This window comes from Meleagris gallopavo, chromosome 20 (assembly GCF_000146605.3).
Source record: "Meleagris gallopavo isolate NT-WF06-2002-E0010 breed Aviagen turkey brand Nicholas breeding stock chromosome 20, Turkey_5.1, whole genome shotgun sequence".
NCBI classification, from domain to species: Eukaryota; Metazoa; Chordata; class Aves; order Galliformes; family Phasianidae; genus Meleagris; species Meleagris gallopavo.
The window spans coordinates 2828916-2840952 of NC_015030.2; positions in this window are offsets into that span (position 1 = coordinate 2828916).

Sequence of the window (12037 nt, forward strand, 5' to 3'; positions counted from 1 at the left end):
CATTAGCATCATCACCACTGGTTTCCACTGGATGCAAACACACATCTGTGCATGTTCCCCAAGTTAAAGCTGCTTTCACAAATCCCCCCTTCCCTGATCCCATTGCTCTATGGGGTTGGCTGCTGGCAGCCCTTCCCCAGGCATAGTAAGGTGCCCATCCCCACGGGGTGGGATTCACTGAGAACTCTGCCTTCCAAGTGGGCCTTTTGTATTTTGCTAATTCTCAGCATAAATAAAATAAAATAAAATAAAATTAAGGAACCAGGACAGCTGCTGGAGGCTGTTGTGAAGCTGTAATTTAGCAGGGTTTATGAAGCCAGACACCCTGCCTCTTACAGAAAGCACTGTATTCCCAAGAGATGCTTTAAAATAATGGGATCGGATATAGTTCCAGTATTTGCTCATGTAAATTGTTTTTCTCCCCCCCTTTTTTTTCTCCTGTTAGCTGACGCAAAGGATTAAAAATATCAACATGTGGAACTCATGCAGACAGTCCCTCAATAATCTGTTTTTACCCACCAGCCCCCCAGTCTCCCCCCAGAGAGCTCAGAAACCAAAACCAATAAGTGTTATGAGACCTAAATTGATTGCAATTTAAAATGTCATGAAAAAATGGAGGTAGTTTCTTAACTGTGGACTGAAACCAAACATTTCAAAGAAAATTCATCAACACTCCTCCCACAGAAGCCGGCTGGCTAAACAAGAAAGGTGTGGAGGTGCTGGAGGGGATCCAGAGGAGGACATGAGGATGCTCAGAGGGCTGGAGCACCTCTGCTGTGAAGAATGGTTGAGGGATCAGAGGGCGATCCTATGGCCATCCAGGAGACACGTGCTGCAGTACCTCATCAACCTCCTAACACACAGTTGGTACCCCCTCTGATCCTTGACAGCACATCCTTACCTGCCACAGCCCGACCACATACAACGTCCATGATGCAGCATTCCTCATCTCCATGGTGTTTCAGAAGCCCAAAACACGCCAAACCAATTGCGCATCTGTTGACAGTTTCACAATACATAAGCAGAGTTGATTTTGCTCAGTCCATCACTCATTCCATCAATACCCACAGGCGCTTTTCCCTCAAACGACTGTTTCACTTTAGCAAAGAAGGCCAAACCAACCTGCTGACGGTTTGATACCAGTTCGACAGAACAATTCAATACATTACACATTTCTACTTCCATCCATCAATACTTATCCATAGATGAAATGAAGGAGCTGCCTTCCAGGCACATATGTTTAGTGTCAGCTCATGACTGGAGGCTAAATGCACCTCCCTGACTCCAAAAACCTCCAACAAAGGGCTCCTGTGCACTCGAGATGCACAGCCAGGGTCGGGTAGAGGTGAGGAGTTATCCCTATCTCAAGGTTACTCACACAATGCATAAATTCCAGGATTGAGTTGCAGGCTCTGCAGCAATTGCTCACTCAAAGTCAATCACTTCCAGTGGAAACCAAGGAAAAGCAGAGGCCTTTGGGTCCCACTCAACTTCCAGGAGGGAACGAGGCTCTTTGAGCAGCTTTCTGTCTCCAGAGAGCCTCTTGAATGGCAGACCTTCTCCCGCCAGCCCCTTCAGCAGACTGCAGCAACATACAATTTCTTGCAGTATTTTGGAATTAATTCCAGTTCAGCAGGGCAGGAGAAGCAAGATGAGGTCGGGAAGAAGCACGAGAGGTCCTAGCAAGGTCTGCTTGTCCGGGCACACCATGCTCTGAAACATCCCTGCCCAAAGGACCCCTGCCATGGGCTGTGGTCTCCTTCTACCAAGCCAAAGATCTGCTCTACTTGCCCTTCACCCAAAAAGCAAGAAACATCTTACAGAGTAGTCAGGAAAACCATGAAGAAATCAAACTGTCCGTAATTTTCACGTATACTAAGGGAAGTATTTTCCCTAAATAACGCATAGGCAAGAAGGATGAAAGGATGAGAGACAGGAACCACCATTATTGCCTAAAATCTCTTTACCCTCAGAGCCAATTACTGTCACCAAGTTACAACTACATTCTGCAAACACAAGATTTTGGTCTTGGGACCATACACCAATATCTCATTTGCTTTAAAGAGATGCCTTTAATTACACTGCCCAGATGTGTGATCTGAGCATCTGACAGAGCAATTAATACTTACTGGTGAAGATCAGCCTCTATTTTCAAAAGCAAAACTGCTCTTTGCCTCACAGGAGAGCAGAACCTTCATTTGGAAAAGGGGAATGCAGCTCCGTCCCCATCCTCACAGCAGCACTGAGTCCTGATGAATTTCCATCCCATCCCACAAGGAATTGCAAGGCTCAGGGTAGCACCGTTTGCAAAGTGCTCTGAAACCATTCTATGGAGGCTACAGAAATGCAAAGTAGTGTTATTTTATTACCTCTCCTAAGCTTTCAGCATTTCCAGCCAGACTTGGGCTGCTGAATCCTCACACACACACACGTCAGAGGGGGAATTCTTGTCTCCCTAGCCAAGCTGCTGTGAGTTTTTTGCTGAAACAGCTTTCCTATGGATGCAGGCAATGCCCAGTAACACAACCTAGGCAACTGGTACACACCGCCCTGCAGCCCCTGGCCATCCCCAGCTCCTGATGCTGGGGCACAGCCAATTCCCACTAAATTCAGCACTGCACAGCAGCAAACAAAGCACCAAACCCCAAGTGCTGCACCTGCTGAACACAGTGTCCCACTGGGATAAGCATGTCCCAAAGGGAACCAGCACAAAGTGGGATCAGCTGGTGCTTTTGCCCACCCCATACAATGTATTTCCCTTCTATTCTTTCCCTCCTCTTTTACAGTGGTAGGTGGGAACGCAGAAGAGCAATCTTTCATCGACATCAGAAGCCATCAATCACCCTCTAAAAACAGCTGAATAATAGAACAAAAAGAGAAAGAGAGAGAGAGAAAAGGATCGGGGCGGGTCTGTGGGTATGGAAATGCCTGTCCTGGTGAAATATACTGTAAATTAGTCTGAGGAAGGGGAATTTGGAGCCAGCAGGGGCCCCAAAGCTCACTTAATATCAACTCCAGAAACATTACGCTAATGTATTTTTAAATATGATTTACAGGATGCTCTATCTGAGAGCATCAAGTGGACGGAGGAAAATGAAGAGCTGGGCTGGCACTAAAGATGTGGCTGGGGAAGAAGCCAACACCTCCCTGCTGCAGGACCCAGGGCTGAAAGGGAGAGGAAAAGCACATGAAGGGCAGCAGGGCTGCCTCGCCAGGTCCCCAGATTCCCTCAGAAATAAGAGCAGTGGGGATTTAGGCACATCCCATCATCAATAAGACACTTGAGCAGCTGGAAACTTCACCCTACAGAGTTTGTATGGGGTGGATCCCTGCACAGCCCAACCCCAAGGGACAATATCCCAGGCTACTTTTAGGGTACACAAGGCTGAGCCACAGCTACCTCCAGGTAGGGATGCAGGTACAGCTTCTCTGCAGAACGAGCCCTCTTCAATATGTAGGCTGCTCTGAAAATAATGCCTCTTATTTATTTCCATCAAAACTGAGGCAGATACAAAAAGCACAATAACATATCGAAGAGAGCAAATCCTCAGCTACAAAACAGTCTTTTCCAGCAACCACCACCACTAGCTGAGCCTTTTTGTCATGATGAATAAGAGCCTGCATGCCATGCTTATAAGTCTGTACCAGCGGAGGTGACCCACTGCTTCACAGCTGCTACAACAGCATCACTGCTAGGAGAACATGCTGCCCATGCAGTCCAACTTCCACTGTGCTCACATCCAATATTTGGTCTCCACAAACATTCACAAGTGCTGATGAATGTCAGTGGGTGCCATTTTTTCCACCTGGAGGAATTCAGTTCCCCCCTTTCGCTCCACCCACGCTGCTGTCAGACGGCATTTATCAGACTGCACCTCTGCTGCCCTCTGCCACATGGCAACAACACGTAATGGAATATTGTTGGGAAGGTTCAACCTGAAGCTGCCATCTCACCAACATCCACCTCTGACACTGAAGGTCAATAGAATAAAAGAGGAGGCATTACTTTGTGAGCAGCCCTTGTATATCAAACAGCTCCATTAGGATGAGCATCAGATGGAACAAAGTGGAGGAGATGAAGCTGCCCCACAGCTTGCTGCACTGATTCCTTTAAAACTGCCTCTGCAGTGGGCTCAGCTCCACTCAACCCACTGCAGAAATCCCCTCCAGCAGCAGCAGATGCTCCTCCCAGCAGTAATAGCTCCCTGCCACAGGAGTGCAGCCAGCTGTGATACAGGAGCACAGGTCCCAGCCTGCCATCCTCACACTGAGGACAATCAGATGGCCCCAGCTGCAGAGGGACTGCTTCAGCACAGCGCTTAAGCACACATTTAAGTTTTAGCATGTTCAGAACCATCCCCGGCCAACACAGCATTTCGGCATGGGAACAGAAAGACACTTGGGCAAGGGACTGAAATTAGGCATGGTTTGGTGAGCTCAGCCATGATGCTGTCATCCCAGTAATTTTCACCTGCCTGGGCTTCTTTCGTAATAGCTTATTTTTAATTAAAATGTCCTTCAAGAAAGAAAATAAATACTCGCTCAGTTTAATGCTCTGTTTCCAATCTCAGTCGATTAGAGGGTAACTGAATAAAACAAACACAAATAACTCCACTGTAACACGCTCCCACCGCATCACCCTGTGAGTCTGACAACGTATTTCAAGTTATTAACACTCTTTGTAGCTCTATTCATCATCATCTTCAGAGTCAGGCTACTTCAAGAGGCAAGTGAGCTTTTAATGAGCCCTCAGACCGAAATGGGAAAGAAAAAAATACATCCCATGCACAGCACTCTAATGATCACCTAATTCATTTCATTCTATCTGCTGCTGTGATTTATGAATCAGGCAGAAAGACTGAAGACGTTAAGTAAACCTCATGCACACAATACCCAAAATAAGACGCTTGCTGCAGGCTGTAAGAAGAGATGGGTGGTTCCCCAGCGTCCTGCACAGAGCCTCGGGCTGCAGCGTGGCACATTGGCTCGGGTTCTTCAGGCTTTTCTTCAATAAATGACTTTCTGTGACTTTATTTCAGGTCCATAAGATGCCTGAAGTCTGCAAGCAGATGGATCAGACCCCACAAAGTCACAGAATCGTTAAGGCTGGAGAAGGTCTCTAAGATCATCTAGTCCAATTGCCCAGCCACCACCAATACTGCCCACTGACCACATCCCTGGAAGCCCTGCTCAGGCTCCCTGTCCCCCCACACCCACAGGGCATTGCAGGGGTAACTAACCACCTGTAGCTCACCCCAAAGCTCTCCCATCCATGAGCAGGGTTCAGAGCTCACACAGCAATGGAAAGCAATGGCACAGGGAGCAGCATCCCCTCCTCTTCACTGCCCCATTGCCAGCTCCTACACCTCCTCACAAAGCTTCACATCCTATTTGCCTTTCCCACCGTGCACTGTAATCCCTCCAAAACTCAATCCAGTTCTTCTTACCCAGCAGCACCTGCCCACCTCTGCACTCTGTTACCCAAAAGCCCACTGCAAAGTGCATTACATGGATAGTTTCCACCTGTGTTCTGCTGTAGCCCTCCTCAAAGGGGGAACCATTGGAGGTTTCCCACTGCTGTCCATCTGCTCAGTTTTAGCAGAGGTTTTCACATCTATTGCATCTCTTACTGCAATGAAATGTGGTACAAGATCCTAAAAACAGGAACCAAGGCAGGCAAACCCACAAAAGCAATTTATCCAAGCAGGGCATGGGAAGCAGTGCAGCCTTGATGGTCAAGTGTGTCACTGTGTAATTCACAGCACACTAAGAAAATGAGAGAAGCAGAACTAATGCCACCATCAGCTGGTCTGTGAGATGGAAACGGCACCTATGGGGAAATGAAACACATCCTTCATGTCACTGGAAAAATCTCAGCAGCCGCTGGTTGTGCATTTCAGAGGCTGCTCAAAATACCTGGCACATCCCTGTCTGCTGGCAGATAAAGGGATTCCAGTGCATCTCACCAGACTCATTGGGATATTCGTTCACAGCAGCAGGCAACAAGCAGCTGAGCAGTGGGGAGAAGTGACACGTGCCCAAGCACCAGTCGGTGCTGCCCTCCAGCAACGGAGGTGAGTCAACTCTTTACAAGTGTAGATGATGGCAGGATAAGGGGAAATGGTTTAAGTTGAAGGAGAGAAGATTTAGGTTGGATATCAGGGGGAAATTCTTCACAGAGAGAGTGGTGAGGTGCTGCAACAGCTGCCCAGAGGGGCTGTGGATGCCCTGTCCATCTCTGGAGGTGTTCAAGGCCTGGCTGGATGGGGAATTGGGCAGCCTGGTCTAATATTAAATGTGGAGGTTGGTGGCCCTGCATGTGGCAGGGGGTGGAGCTTGGTGATCCTTGAAGTCCCTTCCAACCCAAGCCATTCTATGATTCTATGAACCTGGCTGAAGTGGAAGCAGCTGGCAGCCACTGATAGACACTGAGAACCTCCATGAGACCTGACAGCGACAGACATGCAGATCACTGCCACAACCACCAGAAAGTCAGCATTAAAAAATAAACACAAGGCTCTCAGTGAGTCCGGGCTGCCTTTAAGCATAGAGAAAACACACCGTGGATGCGATTGAAAGATCCGAGGATGGGAACAATGCAGAAAGGGGTGCTATCCACAACACCCAGAGATCACTGGGAATGGGCTCTGTGGCTGTGTCCTTCCTCCTGGAAGAGCAGAAGAACTGTGGCATCTCCAAATGTTTAAGAGTTTGATGAAAAGCTTAATTTTTCCCCAACTTATGGATATGAATCACAGGGAAAGAATGCTGCTGACAGGGAAAAAAAGCTGAAGCCTCAGTGATGTGGTACTGACATATCTTTTAGATGGAAGGGAAGATGAATGCTGATGCTGGAAATATTAGTGGAGAACAAGCAGACTCTGCTGTCAGAAATCAATAGCTACAGACTTATGTACGTTGGTCACATCCCACGCCGAGATGAAAATAAACCTCAGGAAAGTAATTTACAGGAGGGAAGCAGAAGCAGGCGGGCAGCTCGGGGTGCTGCAGCTCACAGCCACTGCATGTCACTGCCACTGCACAGCTGGAGAGACTGGGCTTCATGCCACAGTGCTTTGAGAGATGTCTCATGCATGGATGAGGGACAGACAGACTGCAGGACGCACAGAGAGGGGCTGGCCTTACACCCTGCTGGGAAGCACAGCAACGACACCCCCACTCATCCCACCTGAGGTTTGCACTCCAAAGGCTGAAAAGCAGATGCTAACACAAGTTTTCCTGTGAAAAATCACTGCCAGAGGGAACAAATTTTATACACGTGTTTGTATGCACACATCCATCCTTACACAGGCAGACGCCCAAGCTGCACACACATGGTGACAATGCCCCAAGGTGATGCCACCTGTGTGCCCCTCTTGCCTGCAGCCCCCAGCATAAGCACTGCTCATAGAATCATAGGATATCCTGAGTTGGAAGGGACCCATAAGCTTCATGTTGAAGCCATCCCCACCGCCTTCCAGCCACACAGTGCTGCTGTCCCTGTCGTGGCCATGCGACATGACATGGCCCTGCTGTTGCACCAGACTGAGCTCCCCAGTAGGGATTCAGAGCCCCTCATGGGTATCTGGGGATGGCATCTCCAACACAAGCTCCCAAGCTATGATTTAAAAGCATGGCCAAAGCAGAAATGGCAGAGATGGGGCCCTGATTCAATCCAGCAGAACGCTGTGAGAGGTGGGAGCTGCTGCTGGGAAAGGAATGGGAACCCATGAACCCAGACCTCTCTGAGGGTGACATCCAAGAAGCAACACAAACCTGTTTTCCTGAAATCCACCTCATCTGGGAGCTCTCAAGCACCAAAAATCACCACTTTTCCTTTGAAATTGCAGGGCAGCAGCCCAAGGTTTCACGGCAGACACAGAACTGCCCATGGGGACACAGGTGCCACTTTCCCTTGGCAACTCGACAGAGCTGTCACAGTAGGAATCACAGAAACACAGAATGGTATGGGATGTAAGGGACCTTAAAGACTATCTTATTCCAATACAACGCAGCACTGAACACTTTCCATCCACCTTAGCCAGAGCCCTGCTAATAAACTTCTGAACAACACATGCTTCTGAGCATCCATGAACTGCAAATAGAGTTTGACAAGAATCCAAAAACACTTCATGACAAAGGAAATTAAGGAGCAATTGAAGGCTAAGAGTGCCTCTTTAGGTGCACAGCACAGCCTGCTCCAGCACAGAGCCAACACAGCTCTGCTCATCACTGGAGCTCCTACGATCCACTGCTGTGAAGCAGAAGATGGCAGATAACAGCTACCTGACAGCACATTTCTTACATCAGCTACTTGTACCGGACAGGTTTGAAGAAGCTGACAGTTAAATTCATGTAGTTGAGGTCTGCCCTGCTCTCTCCAATCGACTAAGCATTAGCTTTGCGTGCACCAAAAGAAGAGCTTTAATCACTGCTGCTTTCTCAGACCTCCGAGGCTGAGCCATAATATCCCAATCCTGCACCAATATCCAAACAGTGTCGTGCTGCCCATGCTGTTGCTCGCCTCTGTGCTGCTGTTCTCCATACAAATCACTCCAAAACATAGCACAAAACTCAAACAGCTGGGCCACAATGCCTCTGATTTCCTCTGGCCAGAGTGTGTGCAAATAGCACCGACTTCCTAAATGAAGACAATAATTTGGGGTAATGCTGAACCCTCTCCCCAGCCAGCCGGTCAAGGAGGGGCTTCTCCTTCCATAGGGCCTTTGATCTTTTCTGCTTGGCCTTGCTTTTGGCAACGCAGGGGGGTCAAGGAAATTGTTTTCAGAGTCCCACAGCCCATTGATTCCCATTATCATGGTAATGGCAGACCCAAGAGCCCACAGCTTGTAGCCATGCCACCCCTTGGCACCACGCGTCCCGCAGAGACCAACAAGTGCCCATCGGTTCCACCCCATGAAAGAGAAGGTGAACGTGGGGAGACCTCACCACCTGTATTATAATACACAGCTGTATTGAAATTTTCCTGGCAGAGCTGAAATTTTAATGTTTAATTTACTTGAACTAATGGGTCACAGAATTCCCATCTACGCTGAAAATACTAATGAACCTTCGGATGGTCAGAGAGACCTCCAAGCTTTGATCCCTTTCACTGCTGTATTTTAAAACAAGCAGTTCCTTAAGAAGGTTAAGGAAGCAATAATAAAGAATTTTTAGTGTGTGTACATGATCATTCCATACTGATGCACTTCAGCTTTAATAATATTGTATTAAATTTTATTGTAACCTTGCTGACATTTACTGCAAGGGAAAGTGTGTAAGCTTAACAGCCTTATAAAATACAGCCCAGTAATGTACCTATAAAGCATAATATTTCTATACCAATGATGAGCTATTGCAATTGCATCCAATTTAGTGGCTCATTATTAACGAGCGCAATCACCTTCTCAGTCACATGCTCCGAAACGCAGCGTAGTATATTGATGCCATTTCACATTTTACAAGGCAGCTGCTCCAATTTTGCTCAGCGGTACAATGATCTGACAGTGGAAATTCTCTTCTCATTATGAATTAGCTGTAAAATGAACCTGATGATAAAGAGGAAAGTCCTCGTGCACATCACTGAGGCTCTGGTATATGCAAAGGAGGGAAATTAGTTTACACTAGCTGAGACCAGGTCCATTAAAGCTGACTTGCCTCCTTCAACTCCTATAGATGGTCTTTTGCTGAGAAATTATACTATTTGATAAAACTTTGATATAACAAACTATTATTGAAGTCCTTTTAGAGTCTCAAAGTTGGGTCTCCAAGTGCCCACAGGCTGCTCCAAGAGCCCTTGGCCATCTCTGGAGTCCAAGATGCTCTCAGGAACCCCACCTGGTGCCCATCAGGGCCTTATAGAGCCTAAATATCTTGGTAAAAACAGAGCCCAGTGTTGTGTGCTGGAAAAAAATCATCGAAAAATCAGACATTAGTGGAATGTAAGCACCTCCTTTCTTGAAAGCACTCCTGAAAATGCCTGCATTCACAAGCACTGATCGCTAGAATCCCTTAAGGCTCCCAAGTGAGCCCTCTCTGGCCTGCTCACTGCCAGGCTCCCCCAGACCCACCCCATTCTGGAGAGCCAAAAACCCACTCAGTCCCAGAGACCTGGCTAAGAAACAGCTATACTGTCCTTACAATCCCCAAACACAAGCAAGTCCTCTGGATCCTTCCCAAAGACACCACGGACAGCGAGGCACTTGACTAAAGAACTTTCTGCCCTTTTTTAGAAGAAAGGACAAGGATACAAACTCCAGCACAAGCAGCATTTTCCAGTGTGCCCCCCAATAAACACAACTTGTCTTCTCCCCGACCCTTCCCAACAATGCTTTCAATCCTCAGCTCAACAGAATGCTTCCACCACCACTGCAAACCCAAACCCTGGGGTTTCCTGAAGGGTGAAACTTCCCTGTGGGCAGAAGGGGAGCACAGCTACGCTTCAAATACCTACCAGCTTTATGAGCACGGTTCCACATCTCCTCCAGCTGCACTCAGGTAAGGCAGGAGGAGGCAATGGGGCAAGGCCTACAAGATGTGACGGGTACCCTTAGCGTGAACCCGAGTTCAGGATGTCTAAGAACCTCCATCGCATGACAGAAACACGGCGCAATGAAGTCCTCAAGAGCAGCTGGGGATTTTCTGAGCTGTCAAGGTGACACAGCCTCAAAGCAGTCGGTGCTGCTCAGCAGGATGAGACAAACACAGCTGGTACCTGGAGGAGATTAATTCCAAGAGTCATCTTGGCTGAGAGACAGGGAGAGATTTCGAGACACCGTGTATGTGGGGTAAAGAAAATAAGTAGTTCATTTTCTTAGAGCATTAAGCTGTAATGGCTGTCAAGGGGGATTACTGATATTGTTATGCCAGTGTCAGCACATGTTGTAGAACAGCTAAATTTTGAATTTCCATACTTGCTTAATTTAATGTTCGGATAATCTGACAAATGAAATAGGAGCCTCAAAGACACTTTTTTCCCCTCTTCCTTTAAAAAAAATCATTCTATTAAGAATGTTAAATTCTTGGGAGCAAGAGTTGGCGTACACTGAGGGCACATACTAATCTCATTTATGCTGAGATTTGCTTTCTGTTAAGCAACAGAAAAACAGCTAATCAAGCATAATTCAATAATACATCATCTGCAGATGCGAAGACTCAGAAGATTGGTATGGAGCTTTGCCTACTAAACACAAACTGATGATCCAGGCCAGGTGCATTTAATTGCACGTGGGGTGTGGGTGCACACCTAAATAACTCTGGGAGCTCCTCCCCAGCTCTGGGCTAGCTGCAGCCTGAGGTGGCTTCCAGCACAGGGCGAGCAGCATCCATGCTCCAGCACCATCCATTGCCACTGGGCAGCCAAGGTAGGAGCCAGCCCTGCTTGAGCTGCCAGCACCGTCCAGCTCCTCCAACCCCACTGCCCAAGGCACAGCCAGTTGCTGAGGATAACATCAGCTGGTGACACTGCCGTGCCCTCTGCACCATAACACAAGATGCAGTGAAGATCTGTCACAGTGCAAAGCATTTCCAGATCGCCCCAAAATGACTTTGCAGAAAGCCTCAGATGGAAAAACACGGCTTGCCCCGCTATTTCCACAGCTGGATCTTTGCTACTCCATGCTCAGTGCCGCTATGCATCATGAAGAACTCATGGTCTAGGGCTGACCCATTCTTTCTAGAGCTGTCTGGAAGAATGCATTTCTGTTTTGGGAAAGGGTTCAGTTCTCATTTTCCTTTTTTCACTCAGATTCAAGGCAAAAATATCAGGTGCTTGAAATCCCCTAAGAGGACAGGGATGCAGCCAGGGAGAGCTGCCCTGGGCTGCTGCCACAGTTCTAATGTCCCAGCTCCTCATTAGAGACACTGTGCCAAGGACCTACAGGAGAGCCCTCCAAACCTGTAAAATCAGAAACATCCCCATTCCATACACTCTTTGGCAAACCTGCAAATTCCATCTCCTAAATGTTTTTTAAGCGCTACTACTAAGCAGCTTCATAGATCAATGTCAGCAGTAGGGTAAAAAAAACTCATGTTTCAG